This window comes from Mixophyes fleayi, chromosome 6, assembly GCF_038048845.1.
Source record: "Mixophyes fleayi isolate aMixFle1 chromosome 6, aMixFle1.hap1, whole genome shotgun sequence".
In the NCBI taxonomy this organism is placed as follows: domain Eukaryota; kingdom Metazoa; phylum Chordata; class Amphibia; order Anura; family Limnodynastidae; genus Mixophyes; species Mixophyes fleayi.
In genome coordinates, this window is record NC_134407.1 from 142,979,930 (window position 1) to 142,999,416 (window position 19,487).

The window sequence follows — 19,487 nt, forward strand, 5'->3', positions numbered from 1 at the left end:
TCTCTAATGGCGGATTCCACCAGAGATGAATTAATAGTCTGTGATGATGATGTACACACTGATGAGGGTGAGGATGATGCTGAAGATGATGACGACAAAATCTTGACAGTGTAGATTTCATTTCACAGCACTGTTGGTCTAACATGCCTTTAGGCCATTGATAGTTTGTTTAGTGGGGGCCCAAACCAAGCAATTCAGCCACAAAAGTGGCAGCCCTTGTCGCTGAAGTGCTTAGTTTGTTAAAGTGTGCATGTCCTTTATAAGATCCAACATATGGGTGGGTGGGAGGGCCCAAGGACAATTCCATCTTGCACCATTAATCTTTCCTGTCACTGATGTGTGTTTCTGCCATTACTCTAACATGCCCATTGTTAGCTTGTTTAGGGAGGGCCTAGGAGTGATTAAACTGTATTTTTCTGAATTTGCACTACAAAATGTAGGGTCTAATATATACACCCTTATAGAAGAGCTGCTTTGGTCAATTTTATTAATCTACAGGTCTTTGCAGGCTTTTTTTCTTCATTTGCACGAATAAGTGTAGGGTCTAATATACACCCAAACACGAGTGCTCCATTGCTAACAGTCAATGATGAAGAGGAAGACAAGCAGGCTTGTCTGTAGAATTTGCAGGCAAATTCAACGGTGTTACATTGAATAAACAGACACATAGGGGGGAGAAGGAGAAGAGGGAGACAGAAAATTTATCATCTTCCTCTTACTCAGGACTGTCAATGGTGTTATAGTCTCTTAGTCGACTGTGGATCAGCCTGCGACAGTCCTGGATGGTCATCTTCTCCCTTTTCAAGATGAGGCGATTCCTGGCAAGCCAAATAGCATCCTTAAAGCAGTTCATTAGGCTCCAGGCCTCCTGGATTGCCCCAATGATGTGGGTCCTAGAAAATAATCCATAAATACCGAATGGTATGAAAGGCAAGTTCTGGGCACACTGTCCTTATGTTCATGTTCCAAGGCATCCAACAGTGCCTGTGCAGTGGGGCAGTCCCAAAAAAAACGCTGTGCTGTTTCCCTTCTGGTGATGCAGAAGGGCCAGTGGACATATCGGCACAGGTTCCGGGAGTGCATGAATGTCCTGAGAGGCAGACATCTCTGGATAGCCATCCATGCAATGTCTTTGTGTCTATTAGTCAGCCTCTTAGAGGCCACATTCTCCCACCTCGTGTTTTGTTGTGTTTGTAATCAGCACTTTACATGAAATTTTGTGGGAATTGGGGCTAATTCGAAGCTCACTGAACTGGCTTTTTGCTCTTTTTAGTGCATTGTCTGGCACCCTGGATTGGTGTGTGTCTGATAAAAGCACGCATCCCGGCTGGTTCAGCGCTCGTTGCCATGTATTAGCTGTAGAATTACCTCACTTATTCAAGAAACAGGTGGAGCGATCGTTGCCATGTATTAGCTGTAGAATTACCTGACTTATTCAAGAAACAGGTGGAGCGATCAGAAGAACCATAACTTGTTTCATGATCCAAGGAATATTCCATCTTGCCCCGCTTTTCTTTTCTGCCACTGCTGTGTGCCAATGTGTCCTAGATGTGGTAGGAACTGCTGTGTGTTTGAGTCATTGTTCTGTCGCTTAACATCCAGCCAGATCGCTGCAGTATTGATGAAGAGCATATTGTGACCTGTGAGATGGTAAAAATTGAATGGAAATCACTGGAATTTAGTGTTAGTGAGGTTAATAATAATGTAGGTGCAAAATAATACCTAAATTATTTGATTTTAGCCCAAAAAATGTAATTTTGTAAAAAATTACTAAACAAAACCAAAACCAAAACACGCAAGGGCGGTCTTGGCAAAACCAAAACCAAAAGCCGAAGGTAATCCAGATCCAAAACCAAAACCAAAACACGGGGGTCAGTGAGCATCTCTAGTGCAAACGTAGGTGCAGTGATGCTCCTGATGCACACTCAGCCAGGAATGTCCCGATCTTCCCAAATTCTCCGATCAGAAGATGCTGTCATATTGGACAAAACTCCCATATGCTAACCCATGAATTTGTACGAATTAGCTTTGTGACATCACAGAATACTATTTGCATTGCGCTTTTGCACAGCGCTAAAGGAAACGTACTGCGTGATATGCAAGGTAATCCTCTTCTTCATGTGTTTTTTACCTTTTTTCATGGAAAATCACATGACATATAACTTTAACATTGACTAAGCAAAACACATAAACGCGTAGATCATTAGCAGTTATTTTCCTTCATTTTTAATTAACACAGACGCTAAATGAAAGCACCTGCAATGTACTAAAAGCCCACAAAACTGTAATTTTGAGAGTGCTGCCCAGCATAAATATTTACCTTTTTTCATTTAACATATTTGTAGTTCTGCAACCACAAGGGACAAGACCTCTGTATACCAACCTGGTTGCTGATCTACCAACAGGCATGCCTGTATAACACAAGGATCCACAATAATAAGAGTGGTAGAGCTTCCCAAAACTGAAGGCACTTTAGCAAGAACTGAATGTCCTGGCTGTGAGACACTTGCAGAACTGCATCATTGTAGTTGACATCATTCAGTAGATGTAAAGTAAGCGGAGTCTAACAGCTGTAATAAGGGTTTCTGCCTTCTTTGGCATAACAATTTCTATCACTGTGCATTCATTTTTCCCCATGTGTTTTTATGACTGTTATTCAACAACTATTTATAGAATGAAAGGAAGGTATAAAGGAAAGGAAAACATAGAACCAATAAAACATTATTATTTTATATTATATTTGATGATACCACATATGTGATTTGATTGTAGTGGTTTAAAGATATTAAAATATATGACATTAATATATACATGTAAAAGTCTTTAAATATAAGATAATGTATCACCTAGTGTTAACTATTCGGATATAAAAACTAAAGTCCTATGTTTTTATACATTATACGGAACTATAAGATGGCTTCTTATATCATCATCATTTAGACCGGGCATAAGCAACCTGTGGCTCTCCGACTGTTGTGGTACTACAAATCCCAGCATACTAGGTCACCCTCTGCCAAGCACATTTTTTCTTATGGTACTCGTGTCCACAATTAGTACTGAAAGTAATACATCAAAACTGACCAATATTAAGTTATTTGTGTATAACCGTATTATCCTCAAGTGATATTAATATTTGTATAAACCCCTGTGAATAATATGATCATCACTTATAATCTGTGATTTCTCATGTCATCACTTCAGTGTTCATTAAAAAATCTTTTCTGTAATAAGTACTAATGCAGTCCCTAATGTCAATAATTATGGATATTAGAAGCCACCTCTGGGTTTTGTGCGTCGATAACTACTCTCCCGGAATGTACTGGAGACTAAATACATGATGATGATGAAGGATATTGCTGCTAGTAAGATTGCAGCTAAATCATCCATTTATCAGATCATCAAGAATTTCAAGGAGAGAGATTCAACAGTTGTGAAGAAGACTTCAGGGTGCCCAAGAACGTCCAGCAAGTGCCAGGACCGTCTAATAAAGTTGATTCAGCTGCAGGATCGGGGCACCACCAGTGCAGAGCTTGCTTAGGTATGGCAGCAGGCAGTTGTGAGTGCAGACTTTTGGAGCTTAGCCTGGTGTCAAGAAGGCCAGCAAAGAAGCCACTTCTCTCCAGGAAAAACATCAGGGACAGACTGCAAAAGGTACAGGGATCGGACTGCTGAGGACTGGGGTAAGGTAATTTTCTCTGATGAATCTCCTTTCAGATTGTTTGGGGTATCTGGAAAAATGCTTGTCTGGAGAAGGAAAGGTGAGTGCTACCATCAGTCCTGTGGGTGGGGTTGCTTCGTAGCCAAGGGAGTGGGCTCACTCACAATTTTGCCTAAGAACACAGCCACGAATAGAGAATGGTACCCAAACATCCTCCAAGAACAACTTCTCCCAACCATCCAAGAACAGTTTGGTGATGAACAATGCTTTTTCCAGCATGATGGACACCTTTCCACAAGGCAAATTTGATAAATAAGTGGCTCAGGGATCAGAACTTTGAAATTTTGGGTCCATGGCCAGGAAACTCTCCATACCTTAATCCCATTGAGAACTTGTGATCAATCCTCAAGAGGTGGGTGGACAAACAAAAACCCACAAATTCTGGAAAAACTCCAACCATTGATTAGGCAAGAATAGGTGCCCATCAGTCAGTATGTTGCCCAGAAGTTGATTGAAGGCATGCCAGGGCAGATTGCAGTGGTCTTCAAAAAGAAGGGTCAACACTGCAAATATTAACTTTGCATAAACTTAATGTAATTGTCAATAAATGCCTTTGACACTTATGAAATGCTTGTAATTTTACTTCAGTATACCATAGCAACATCTGAAAAAAAGGTCTAAAAACACTGAAGCAGCAAACTTTGTGAAAACCAATACTTGTGTCATTCTCAAAACTTTTGGCCATGACTGTATATATATATATATATATATATATATAAAATGAAATAATAAGAACTATTATACCTATATTATAGATACAACAGGGACAGCTCAGCCCAATTAGAGCAGGTAATAAAACTATATATCACTTTCAGGAGAGATAGACCCGCCTTAAGGGGTTACCTGTATAAATAATCTGCCAATCGGGTAGAAGGGAGGGTAAAACAGAGAACGCAGGACAAGGGTGGCAAGTAAACCAACTGTACAAAGCGCCAATATTCACTTGCATTTGTATTTCCTCTACCTGGAGTGGAGATTCTTTCTGACTGAAAGTAGTGTAGCATTGTGTGTCACCGTCTCTGTCATAGGGCCCTATTCATCAAAAATTGAGACAAAGGGCCTAATTTATTAAGGTAAGTTAAGCAAACGTATGCAATTAAGGCAAAACCATGTTCCATTGGAGGGGGAGGGAAGTTTAAAATGAGATGGCAGATTTATATTTGCATTTTTTCAGTGACTTTCTTTTGTTATCACCATCCTGAGATAGTGATAACAGAACAAGTATAGCAGAGGTACATGTACGGCCTCATCCTTTTAAGTGGGGCAGCACCGTGGCCTAGTGGTTAGCACTTCTGCTTCACAGCACTGGGGTCATGAGTTTGATTCCCGACCATGGCCTTATCTGTGTGGAGTTTGTATGTTCTCCCTGTGTTTGTGTAGGTTTCCTCTGGGTGCTCCAGATTCCTCCCACACTCCAAAAAAAACCATACTGGTAGGTTAATTGGCTGCTACCAAAATTGACCCTAGTCTCTCCCTGTCTGTCTGTGTCTGTGTCTGTGTCTGTGTGTGAGTGTGTGTCTATATTAGGGAATTTAGACTGTAAGCTCCAATGGGGCAGGGACTGATGTGAATGAGTTCTCTGTACAGTGCTGCGGAATTATTGGCGCTATATAAATAAATGATGATGATGATGATGATGAAGTAGGCTTCCCATGCAAAGGCATGTGGAAGCTATTGCAGGCTATTCTTACCTCTGACAGGGGCTACTGCTGGCAGGGTTGGTGCCATAGATGGTGGCAACACTTTGATATAGTAAATCGATAGGTAATTTATAAAAAAAAAAGCCCCTTTGCGGTTGGATAAACGAAGCTTCCAGTGCCACTTTCGCCAAAATTAAAATAATAAAGTAAAAGAAATGGAAAAATAAATTTTAATTAACTTTACTACATAAAATATGCTTTAGTTAAAAAACAAAACATTATTTTCCTGTGCAGAGCCTTTGCTAATGCCATCCTGTGATAGGTGGACAGCAGTGGTACTTGTACCACTGCTGTCATTGTTAAATAGACTTCCGAAAGCTTCACCAGAGGCCCCCCCTCGGCAAAGTTTATCCTCACCGGCCTTGGGACTTTGTTAACTAGGGAGAAGCCTTACATCTGCCTTATTATATAGACCTCTTTATCTTACATCACAAAATCAATTGACATGTAAAAACTTCACTCATCGGTTAATTCATTCACCCTAGGTAACTTCAATAGGAAAAGAAGTGGGACGTTTGTACCGGGTGCAATGCTGAGTTGCTACCCATCAAATATATTTCAGTCAGTAATAAATAATCACTATTTTCAGGTGTCTTCTGGGGAAGGTCAGTAAAAACATGCGGACATGTAGTACATTTCTATTTGTACAAAAGCGCCTATTTGTCCACTTCACACCTATTTAAGTATACAGCTGATTTTCTGGTATTTCTAAGTGACCTGTAGTTTATATTGCTGCTCATGTGAACAGCAGAGGTGCGTAAGCACTGGGATTAATGATCTCGATGGCTCCACGCTTTTCAGAGCATTTTGCACACCATCTGGAAGGGGATGTGAACAAATTATTTCATAATGCTCATCTGAATATCCCTAGGTTTGGAGGAACCAGGACATTCCCAAGACCCACAGTACTTAACCCTTTACTGCCAAATATATTCTGTTCAACATGGCACACATCTCCCGCAATGATTACTTTTTAGTTATGTATTTGTTCACTATATCTGGGCTGAAACATTCTATTACTCTCAAAATAATCTCTTTATTGCCACTATCCTTATGAATCCTAACCTTTAAAAGTAACAATATTTCTCTCACTCTTGCTTCCACTGTGTAAATATTGTCTATCAATAAAAAAAAAACCATATGTTTTCACATTAACATTTTGGCCCTATACTCCTAGACTAAGGTGAAAATCCTTCTGAGGCTCATATATACAACCTATCCCCAAATTAACTCTTTACTCTATGAAATGATGTCCTTCTCCAATTAACCCTCACACTTCTCTCTCCTTTATCCCTGAACTAAAATATAACTATATTTGCATTAACTTTTTATTATACTGAGTCTTTGCAATGCAACTATCAACCTATCTCTCTATACTGAGCTGAAAAAAAACAACACTACTGATATTAACAATCTGTGGCCTGCAAGTACAATTATTTGCTACATTAACCCTTTACTCTTTCTTCTAAAGCTAAAATCAAATTTCCATATATCACAGGTCTAAAAACGGCTTATATTCAGTGAATTCAAGGCATTGACTTTTTGTTCTCTTTCATGCTTTGGTTAAAAACAAAATCCCATTATCAAATTAACCCTTCATTTTACTTTATGGCCAAGATGCATGTATGGGTGGATGAAAGGCAGCAGAACAACTCTTTATCGTTTCATAGCTAAGTAAGAGCCCATGCCTATCCTCAGTACCTGGCCAGGTTGCATTAATCATTCAAGCTCCGCTATCTGTTAGCTTAAAAAACACACACCTTTATTCTATATGAGACCTGCAAAGACACCTACCCCATATTAACCGTTTACTTCTATCCCGAATTTAAAGGCATTAACTCTTCACTCCCTCAGTGCCAGGGCAGTACAAGCAACACCCATCTCACGTTGATTTTTCAATTTCCTGTCATTGAGCTGACTTCATTAACCCTTCCTTCAAACCATGCCATCACCTGTTATACTCACCTATAAACTTACATCACATTAACCCTTGACTTTCATTAAACCACGGACCTGTAAACCTGGAAACTCGAACCATTTACTTTTATCAAAATTCTTCTCAGATTAACTATTCAATCCCCAACGTCAAATTAACCTTTCCTGTTCCGCTAGACCGCAGGTGTCGGGCTCAACCATGCTCCCACTAGTCTCCCAGCTGTCCTTGGGTGGGAATGGCCACATCTAATGACATTAACCCTTTACCTCCCACTCAAGGTCATATTTCAGTGAAATGAACTTCTGAGGTGCCATAGGTCAGCATCTAGGTTTTCTTTCTGCATGCTGCGCATATGTTAGCGTGGACCGCTCACACATTCATTTAACAGGTCTATCTCTCTGTAATGAGTGTCTCCTCTCCTCCCCTCCTGCCCAGGTCTGAGCGGTGCTTCCTCCCCTCCCATTGTCTGTATAGCACAGTGAGTTAATGCAGAATCCCAGCCCTGCTCTCTGCATCCAGCACACCCCTGCCTCCCTGTCTCTCTGCACCCCTCCGGAGCATCGATGTGATTTTCCCCTCTCCCTCCCTGGCCGGAGCTTTGCGGCTGTCTGTTTTGGTGAAGGAAGAATAAGCCTGAGTAGCAGGGAGACTCCAGACACCGCAGCAGCCAGACCGGGGTAAGTCCCATCCTCCCCATTGACAGCTGCGTCACCTCAAAGGTTGTGTTATCATGGGGTACCCCTGCACCCCCTTCTCCTGCCTGCCTGCTTGCTTGTCTTTGGTGTGGGATGCTCTGTTGTCATGCAGTCTGCACTAAGCGCCCTGTTGCTATGTGCTGGTGCAGAGAGATGTGTGGTGACTGCAGTGTGGATGAGATGCTCTGCAGCACAGATACCCACTCCGCACTCCGTGTGACTGATCCTGAAACAAGACTCAACTGTCTCCCAACTTCTGGGACGTCCCTGCATTATATGCAGCAGCCAAGTGTGGCAATATACACTTATAATGTACTGGAGTGTGTCTCACCCTATACGTGCTATAAGATATAGATACTGTGCGGGGCATACATTAAACGCTTGGCTTCATATAGGGAATGTTCAAACATTGGTAATACTGTTTGGTTAAGGGTGGTTGTGCTTATCGTTAGCACAAGCTTAAACAACTTGTTGCCACCCCCCCCCCCCCCCCCCCCCCCCTTCCTGCGGCTGTGGAACTAGATATTCCAGCATGCCATATCAGCTAGACAACTTGTAGTGCCACAACAGCTATATAGGCACAGGTTGCTTATCTCATTCAATGTATTATATTATAGCTACAGTAAGCTGAAGTAGTGAGTACATATAGCTCTATAGTATGTTACCCAACGCTGTTTATGCTATTTACTATATAGAAAGAAATACTGTTCAGGTGGTGGGAACATATGCTGTATACCATGTCATTTGAAAGAAAGCTATGTCATTGTGAATCGATGTATTTGTCTTACAATAAAATCAAAGGTGTATATATGTTGGATGCAAAATTACTGGAATGTATGTGTACATTATTAAATATAGAAAGTATTTTATGGTATACATCTTCTGCACCTTTACAACATGTTATGTGCTACAGAACATATGAATGTAGCATAAACAATAATATATGGATAGACATGGTAGGGCCAATTACTGTACAATGAGACTGACATGTCTGGGAGCCCTGTCTGTTTGTCTGACACTTGTTTATCAGGCATATAGTGACAGAATAGTCATTTATTTTTTGTCCTCCAGGAAAATATGACAAAAGCATAGTGTAGGGACCATGGATGTGGCCCTACGTGTAAATACTGGCAGTATTAGAGGTCTCAGTATCTCACATAAGTGACATCACAATACTGACATACCTATTACGTTCCCACCCCTCTGTGAAATGACACTCCAGGGTTATGCTAATAGTAGAAATAGTTGGTATCTGAATAAAACATCACACTCCGTTTTATAGGAAAGGGAATTTACAATTTTCATTTTCCTGTTGAGTATTATGTATGTACTGTGTGTGTGTGTGTGTATATATGTATATATATATATATATATATATATATATATATATATATATATACTCCTTGTATACCATTACCATATTGCCATCTTAATATGTAATGCTGCACAATAAAGGGAAACATAGAATGCCACATAGCTAAAAATGTGAAAGGCCCTGCTCTCAAGAGCTTACACTCTACTATACTTTCAAGGTCATTTACTAAGTGCAGCGCAAACACATCTGTGGCCAGGTATTGTTCCTGACATTTTTGTGACAGTATATATACATTTTATATGCTGGTTGTGCCCAAGATAGTGTCTTTAGCGCACAACATGGTTTCATTTGTGATCGCAGTATGAACAATACATGTTTCAGGTAGAGTGTAGCTATCTTACTAGTTGCTCTCTGTGTGTAACTATGCAAACCTGTAAATCCAATATGGCAAATGTCCCCATGACATACTTGAAATAGATGGGGACCTACAGAATAGAGCTGTTGGCATACCTGCGTGTGGTTGCTAGGCTTGCACCAAATTGGATAATTTATTCTAGTTACCCTATGGGTATCTGTTGCATTCAGTATAGTTGACTTATGCATGAAAATCATGTAAGCATTAGGGGTCTATTTATCATTGGTGACTAATGGGTAGTGGTACGATAGTACATCTCTCCCTCTTTCCTCCTCTGCTCTTCATACTACCCTCTTGCTCCTCTCTCTCCCGAGTACGAATCCCTTCACCCTGACACCCCTCTTTGTTTCCTGTCAGTCTGCTCCTTCCCTTTAGATTGTAAGCTCCCGCGAGCAGCGCCCTCTTTTCCCTCAGGTCCTCCTCCTCCGGTTTACCTCTGCCTTCGGTTCCACAGCTTCATTGTGCACCTCGACAATAGGCCGCTGCCCTTGGTTCTCCTCTTCTCCCTTTCTTTCCCAGCTCCATTACTCCCCTGTTCCTTTTAATTGCACCCTACTGCTTGGCACAGGTCAGCCTGTTTTAGCTCACTCCCCATCTTTCCTCCTTTCCTTTCTTAGCTTCTATGTGTTCTGGTCTTCACTTATACCTCTGCCTTGTTCACCTATTGTTAGCTGAACTGGTTTTTTTATTTGCACTCTGTTTTTGTTTTTGTACTGCTCTGTATGCCGTGTTTTGTCCATGCTCTATGTACAGCGCTGCGGATCCCTATGTGCCGCCATTTAAATAAAAGATAATAATACTTAGGTGCTCCCTCTTGTAGCAACTCAATAGGGGACCACCCTGTGCTTTGTGACTTACAGAAGACTTACTGTCAGTCAGTAAAATAATAAACAAATATAATTTTCGATTATCATTATAAAAGTAATAGTAAAAGTATGACAAACTTCTCCAACTACTAGATTATGCAAAACATGCAACAAAGAAGTGGTTTGGCTTTGAGTAAGATCGTGGCCCCCACATTTTCAATACCTGAGCCATACTTGTCCTTTATGGGCCTATTTATAAACCTCTGAAGAGGTTTAAATCCCCGAAAAAGTGCAGTTTTGGGGGGATTGCCACATTTGCAAGTTTCAAGGCTATTTATTAATAGAGGACATCTCTGATATCTGCTGAGGTTCTAGCCTCTTTAATTGCAAATTCAGTCTCCATCAAGCTCATCATTTTACCGTCGGGGGGGGGGGGGGGGGGGGGCGGTCCAAAATGCCGCAATTTCCAGAGAATCCGTTTATGAGGCTCCAGAATCTGCCCACTTCACTAGGAAATGGGCAGATTCAGGAGAGTGCCCTACACTTCCAGGAGTCCGGGTGACCTACCCAGAATTTAGGGGGTTGGCAAGTATATAAAAACTACACACAGTCCACAATCCATGATCCAAGCTCTGTGAGGTCACAATGCTAATCCCTGTACCAGTGTGAATTGTCAGTTAGTTGTCTGTACTGAAATACTAGTCTGTTGTATCTGACAGCAGGGTGAGAAGTGGGGGGCATGCAGTGTGTACAACATAATTAGTTTGGTTCTGGCTCCTGTCCAATCAGGTGTCGACTGCCCTACACACCTTCAGCCTAGTCATTTTAAATCTCTTTCCCCGAGTTGCTGACAACAATTGTCTCTCCATGCTGTGAGGCACATCGTACCAACGCTTCTGTAACGTAACAGTGCTTGTCCAAAAGTGGAGAAATGGTACATGTGGTAATGGCTTGAGAAATGGTTGTCCTAAAATGGATAACCTCCTTGCTTATAGAGCCAGGGTGAAATAAGTAGTATCACTTTGATATTATGTTAATGGTCATTTAGCGCCTCATGTAGAGTTGGACATAAGTCTGATGTGCAAAATGCGACTTTTCGTACTGCCGCATGCAAATTGGCATACCAGGATGCTAAGGCATGCTGTCACTTGTAGTTCTACATGTACTACCGTGCCCTGGCAGCCATTGGGTATGCTAGCACTTCTAGTACTACAGCATACGCTTTTAGATGGCAAGGGCATGCTGGTTTTTTCCTGGTGGGATGGTTTTTTTTGTTTTGTTTTTTGTGGGCCCAATCCCAGAGGTTAATGCATGCCCATGATGACAGGCTTAGGGCTATAGCATAGCCTACTGCTGGCTTCTGCATTTTCTGGGGACGGCGCGCTTTTTTCCCGTGTGTTGAAACATGCTTTTTTTTAATCTATTTATTTATTTTTCAGGCATATACTGCAGATGTGCAACCATCTGTGCATTCTGCACAAGTTGAATACTTTGAGACGGATGTAATATACTCTTAAATTTTAAGCATATATTGCATCCAACTCTGTACAAGGCCCTTAATGAGTGGGGTGGGCGTAGTTAGGTGAAACTTAGGCAGCTGAACTCACCTGAGTTTTGGATGCTATGTTCAATTGGACATACTTATGGATGCTGTAGGTGGGCAAATATGTTTGTTCATAAGCAGTTCCGATGTTCAGAAACGTGTGCAATCCTGTGTATAATAGGAATTACATGGCATGTTATTAATCTTTCCTATTGCTGATTATAATATGAGATAATGGGGCTGACGCAGAGTCTGAATGGAGCAGAGAGGAGCATAGAGGAGTGATGCCGGCGCTGCGATCACATGAGTATGTTTATTTTTTTTAACTACCCTGCTCTCCCCACCAGTGAACAAAACCACAAAAAATTTAGTTTTGAAAATAAATAAATAAAAGAATTAAAAAAAAAAAAAAATCGTCGGCGCGAGGGCCCGGGCCGGGCCACCTGGCATGCCCGGGTAATTAGCACTCGCTCCCCTTCCCTCTCGGCGGCCCTGGTAGTGATAGAAGGGTCAGAAGGTCCGGGTCAAGCCAATCGGGAATGCAAGGTACAATAGGAGGATCCAGAGGGGTAGTCAAACAAGTCAAGGTCGCAGGAACAATGCGGAGCAGGCAGATAGGAGAATGGTCGACAAGCCGGGTCACAACAGGAGAGCGGATACACAAGAGAATGGTCAGGAAAGCCGGGTCACAAAAGGAAACACTCACTAGTATGCTGGAGACAGAAACCTGTTACTCTGTCTCTGGCACCCTAATGGCGCCAGAGCCAGGTTTAAATAAGAGCAGGGAAGCAGGGATTGGAGGAGGCTGGAGGAGGAAGGATCAGGCACGCTGCGTGCCGATAATAGCATCCCGGGACGGACCTGGGCGCATGCGCCCGACTGAGAGAGCCGGGGGCACGGCACACCTGTTGCTAGGCAACAGGGCGCCCCGACCGAGACTTCACAGGCGTCCGTCCACGCAAAGCAGAAGAACAACTTTTAAGATTGTTATTGTTATTCGCTCAGAATTTGCTTATCAGGTCTCGCTTCCAACCCCCCACCCACTGTTTATCAGTCATCTACAATCTCTGTGGGTTCTGGACACAAAAGAACACTGTGGGCCTGATTCATCAAGGCACGTATGTGCCGATTTTCAACATATTGTATGTAAAATCACTCGGAACATGTCCAGAACTGGATCATACGTCAGTAAACGCAGCCCTGTCCGCTCCGTCTTGGTTTGCAAAGGACACTTACAACAACCTATGTTTTCAGTGAGGGATTGGGTCAGGGAAGGGGATTTTGGCCGAAGTCCATTTACAGTAAGGACATGCCAAACTCAAGCACATGCAGCCACGTCTGAATCAACCTCTAAGCATTGCAAAGTTATCTGTTTTTTCTGCTGTATCTCTTGCTCCAGCTACAGGACTGGTCTAAGTCCTGATCAGTAGTGATGACCGTCTCCTATCATCATCATCATCAGCTATTTATATAGCGCCACTAATTCCACAGCGCTGTACAGAGAACTCACTCACATCAGAGCATGCCCCAGTGGGTCTACAGTCTAAATTTCCTAACATACACACACACAGACGGAGAGAGACTAAGATCAATTTAACAACAGCCAATTAGGAATGTTTATGCATTCTACATCCTAATAAATGAAGCTCATGGAAAAAGAACAAAAATAAAAAACACCCAACACTTTTTTTTCTTTACTGTTTTATCATTAGTGCTTATATTATTAACAGGTGACATTAATTCAATAGGTTTTTTTGTGTGCATTCTCTGCAAATTTATATTCCACATAAGTATTGAATGTATCCTACAGTGTTTTGTATAGTAGAGCACAGCAGACCTACTCGTATTTATCAGCACAGGTATTTTAAGATCTATTCCTTGTTGAATTCAGGAGTGCACAGAGCTGATTTTCGTGTGTTTTGAAACAAACGCATGTTTCGCTCCGCATGCGTCCGTATGCGTGCGTGATGTATCAGGTCCAGTGAATGCAAACTAGAGAGGGTGCTGAACAGAAAAAAGTTTGGGGAGCAGGTATTTGTGTTGGCATGTAAAGGTGGTGCAGATTTGTTTGGAAAATAATACCTTCTAAATACTTGCCATCCAAGGCCATCTTAACAACGTTATGGGTCCCCGGGCAAAGCAGTGCACCGGGGCCCCTAGATATAGATATAGACATAGATATATAGATGTATACAGATACAGATATAGATATAGATATATAGAGATAGAGATAGATAGATGTACTTTCTCAGTGACCCTTGAAGGTTTTTTTTGCAGGTTTTTTTCTTTTGCAGGATTATTTATTCTCATTAAGAGCCGTGCCTATGGGGCCCCCTTGCCCGTGGGGCCCCTGGGCAGCTGCCCATCGTGCCCAATGGAAAAGATGGCCCTGTTGCCATCGTAGCACTATGCAAGACATCAATTACTGAAATGATGCAGATTCAATAAACCTTGAGGAAACATTTCTGGAACGTTCATATTTGTTAAGTGTGCATTTAGGCAGTGCTGTAAGATGTGTCCTGTTGTACTTTACCCTTTGTCTTATACTTCCAGTAGCGATGGTTGGCAGCCATCGCTGCAGCTGCATTGAAATTTTTCAGTGAAATTATCATAAACATTAAGCAACAATGATTGAAAACTTTAGAGCAATCAAAATGTACATCATCATCATCACCCTTATCAACATCATCAAGGACAACAAAGCTAGATATGCTAACTAGTTATTTTTATTTTTCAAAGAGCCATCTGGTTGTCAGGTCTTGCGTATTTCTCCCAGTGGAGATTATTATGCATTTCCATATGTTAGATCAGGGTTTACATTATAGCTTTGTTCCTTGGTGACCTCAACTGATCCTTTGTGCATATGCTGCTCAATTGACCAATGCCAGGCGATCCATGCCCCGCTTAAAACATTTCCATACTCACAATATTTGGCTTGGAGTGGCAACCGGCCTTTTGAATAATATATGACTTTTATATATTGGATTGAGAACTTTCTTGATGTCTGTTTGTAAGCTTGTAGGTGATGTAGGCCATGTTGCTGTCTGGTGTTGCATTACAGGTTTCATTAATAGTATCATCACCACTATTTATTTATATAGCGCCACTGATTCCGCAGCGCTGTACAGGAAACTCGTTCACATCAGTCCCTGCCCCATTGGAGCTTACACTCTAAATTATGACAACTGTCCTTCATTGTATGTGGACAGTTGTGCTTTTGAGATGTGGGAGGTTGGGCAGGCATTTTTTTTTACGCATGTGCCTGCTGAATGGCAACTGCATCTAGTTGTGTGGCTGTTTATTCTTCACCATTACCGCTTGATACAACTTCGCAAGCATTTTCAGAAAATAGGTTGTCTAATGTTATTTCATTTCGTGAGGCTATGCCAACAGAATTCTGAAACAAAGATTGCTTTGTAATCTAAAAAATGTTTTGCTTCCACCATGTGTTTTATAATTGTAAATAAACTGGATGAGGATGCGTTATCATTACTCTTTTTTTGTTGTTTTACTACTAACACTAACATTTTTCCTTTTCTTGTACCATGTAATTAGATATTTGAGGTTATTACCCTTTGGGGTAATTGCCCTAATGCATTTTACCTTTTTTTTGCCCATGTAAGATTTACACTTATGACTTGGTGGTAAATTTCCATCTACAACTGACCACCTTGGAACTTAGGGTAAGAATAAATGTTCATCCTAATTGTTTCTTTGAGAGTGACTATCAAATTGCAGTACTATTGTTGCTACATACTATTCCTCATACTGCTGCGAATAGATATTGGCACTTAATTGTAATTTCAGATGTACTTTGTATGCACCACTGCTGGGATCTGACATACTGTCTTCAGAGTTTGCAAAGGTTCAGCTAAATAAAGATGGCTCTGTCTCATAATTTGTTCAAGGGGATAATAGAACATTGCATGCCCAACATGTGGTAGCCTGTCCATAATTGTATGTGTTTGACTCATATTTACACAGCCAATGTATAACAAAAAAAATGCACCACCCCCCAAAAAAAATTCATAGCCAGCTCAATACAGCCACTGAAATAGGGGGACAACATAGGATCCCCCTGCTAAAGTAGCAACCACTACCATGGTTGGACTGATAACACTGTAACATGGAAGCCCGCAGTAAGTGGGTCAGTGTGAAACAACCTGGTAAACACAGGGCTGGAGTGGAGGTATTGAAAGATAATCAGGGCCACAGTGGACCCAGCATAACTTTAAGGTGTTCCTGAAGACCTTGAGTCATCATAAAAATAAAGTATTAAAAGTTAAAAAATCCTTGTTAACCACTTTATTACACCGCCATAATCAATTTCAATTCTTCCATCTTTTAATGCAATTCAATTCAATAGTTTTTACTGAAGAAATGTCTGGGGTGGAGTGCAGAATGTAAACAGATGGTGGTGGGGTAAACAATTGTGAGACAGTTGTCAAGTGAATATAAAAGTATAGTAAGTAAAAGTATAATACGTTTACAGTAATGTTTATGTATAAGATGAGACAGCATGGGGCTGCAGAGAACAACTGAGATGCGGTACTTATAAATGTGAAACCCAATGTAGTACCTGGGCCCCTGGCAAAGATGGATCATATTTATAATAGTTACTGAGGGTTTAGAAGGGCTTATTGCATCTTTTAATCCAATGGGAAATGTTCTTAACTTGTAATCCAAATAGAAAGCCAAACCAGATATTCTTTTAGTCCAATGGTAAATTTCCTCAATTTGTAATCCAAAGGGGAAAGCCAAATCAGAACTTCTTATTTTTATCCAAAGGCTAATCCATGGGAAAACTTATTTAAAGCAAATAAAAAAAAAACCTGCAACTCCTTTGGTTTTTATGGTAATTTTCTTCAAGGTATTCAAGCTCTATATCATAGCCCGTCCTCCTCTGTATCGACAAATGCTTGAGCTCATCCGTGTTTGGTATTAATAATGGGACGAGACAAGGGTGTCCTCTCTCCCCTCTTATTTACGCACTTGCTGCTCGGATCCGACTTAACCCAGATGTGAAGGGAATCCAGGTCAGTAGTAGACAATATAAGATTTTGTTGTTTGCAGATGATGTCCTCCTTACTCTACCCTCATCTCAAACCTCCCTTCCTAATCTATTCACAGAGTTGCAGAATTTTGGTTCTCTCTCTGGATATAAAGTGAATAATTCCAAATTGGAGGCGCTTGCGTTACACCTTTCACCTCACACAAAGAAGTTATTGGAACTTAACTTTGAGTTTCAGTGGCGACCCCAAGCAATTCGTTACCTGGGAGTCTATATCACAACTTCCTACAAAACTTTGTTTCAGGCTAATTATCCCCCTTTGCTATCTACAATAAAACAAGACATATTGACCTGGAGCTCTCTTTGCATCTTGTGGTTCGGGAGAATCAATACCATTAAAATGAATATCTTACCTAGTTTGCTATACTTATTTCAGACCCTCACGGTCAAAGTACCAGATTCTTTCCTGAGCTCTATTCAATCGCTTTGTGGCAAGTTTGTGTGGCAGGGTAAGAGACCCAGGCGTACTAAGCTTTGTCTAGCTAAATCCAAATATAATGGTGGCCTGGGCCTTACCTTATTTGACAAATATTATCAAGCCACACAATTGACTCATCTCATTTCTTGGCTCTCACCTGTAGGACTCAAGAAATGGGTGGATATTGAAGAATTGTTGTCCCCAGATATAGGAGTGTGATTTTTACCCTGGATCCCTGGGAGTATCAGACCAGCCTCAGCCTCGGTTATCCCCTCCATCCATTTTACGTTGGAGATCTGGAACAAATTGAATAAAAAATACGAACTGGCCCCCTACCCCTCGCCTCTCACTCAGCTGTGGAGACACCCCCATTTCCCACAGGGCTGCATTAAGGCTTTTGCTTATCCTTGGAGGAAAGTGGGACTAGATCGATTCTACCACCTGATGGGTGAGCATGCACCACGTTCCTTCACAGACCTGAGTGAGAGATACGCTCTGCCAAGCAATTTATATTTTCACTATATGCAAATAAAAAGCTTTATACAAGCCCAGACACAATCGTCTAAGCTGCGTTCCCCAACACCCTTTGAAAGGCATTGCATTTACAGCCCGGGTCGTCGTGGTTACATATCGATCCTGTATCTCGTGTCCTCCTCCTCCCCTTTCACGGAACCGTTTGAGCGGGCATGGGAACAGGATCTAGGAGTAACTCTGGACGAGGAGGGATGGTCGCTCATTCATTAAAGTATTTCAAGGTCTTCCATTAATACAGCCATTTGCGAAAATACATATAAGATTTATACTAGATAGTGCATGGTCCCTGTAAGACTACACTCTATTTTCCCCCACACCTCAGATCTTTGTTGGCGTAATTGTAGATACGTGGGTTCTTTCCTTCATATTTGGTGGGAATGCCCTCTAGTATCTAGATTTTGGGACGTTGTAATATCACTGGTTCGACAGGTTACCTCAATCAATGTGCCTAAGAACCCGCTATTGGTGCTATTGTACCAGCCTGTCAAAGGGATCTCTAAATTATTGAATAAACTTGTTCGACACATATATAATGCAGCTAAGCTACAAATAGCTAGTGAGTGGAAGAAGGCTTCACAACCCTCTAGAGAGGGCGTTATAAAAAGAACTTGGCACACTGCATCCATGGAATATGTGACAAGTCTTCTTCATGACACAGTTCCCACATTCCACAAAGTGTGGGGCCCTTAGTATAGTTTTAACAGCATTATGCCAGAATTTTTCTAAGCCTTATATATCCACCTGTCTCTGTGGCTCTCCTCTCCTCCTATTCTCTTTTTACCCCCTTCTTTCTGCTCCTCCCTTTTTTACTACCATCTTGGCATTTAAGACTCAGACAGTGTTGTATTTCCAATTTGGATAGTCCCTCCCCATTCCTTTCAGTCCCTCTCCCTTTTTCCCCCAAACCAAAAAAATTTAAAAAAATCCAGCAGTTTGCTCTATACGTTTTATATCTTCAACCTTACATGATCTACCTCTGATACAGGGGTAATCCTCACTTCTATAATCATCCCGTAGACCTTTAATTCCCAGATAACACTTGGAATGTACCACAGTGTGAAAAATATATTTATATATTCTTTTGTTTTTCTTTGGTTTTTTTCTTATATATCCAATTCTTTATGTCTTGTATTCTTGGTACCTGTTTACTGTCACTGACATGTACTGTTGTGTTTTTTATTTATCTGCTGTTACAAATAAAAAGTTTAAAAAACTCCCAAAAAAACAGCAACATAACAGATGATATGAACTGCTCTGCTCCGAGCCCTGCCGCAGAATAAGTGAACTCTTATTCTCTATTTCTTACTCTTATTGACAGGAGTCCCCCATAGCCCCT

The 19,487-nt window shown here is 41.3% G+C and overlaps 1 protein-coding gene across 1 annotated transcript in view; it reads left to right on the forward strand.

Annotated features, from left to right (window-relative positions):
- The first annotated feature begins 7,753 nt into the window (after window positions 1-7,753).
- Window positions 7,754-19,487, forward strand: part of OPRL1 (opioid related nociceptin receptor 1) — a 113,249-nt gene continuing 101,515 nt past the window's right edge. Inside the window, exon 1 of the mRNA XM_075176673.1 lies at window positions 7,754-8,031. The gene's annotated coding sequence lies outside the window, so the exon portion shown is untranslated. The remainder of the gene's footprint in view (window positions 8,032-19,487) is intronic.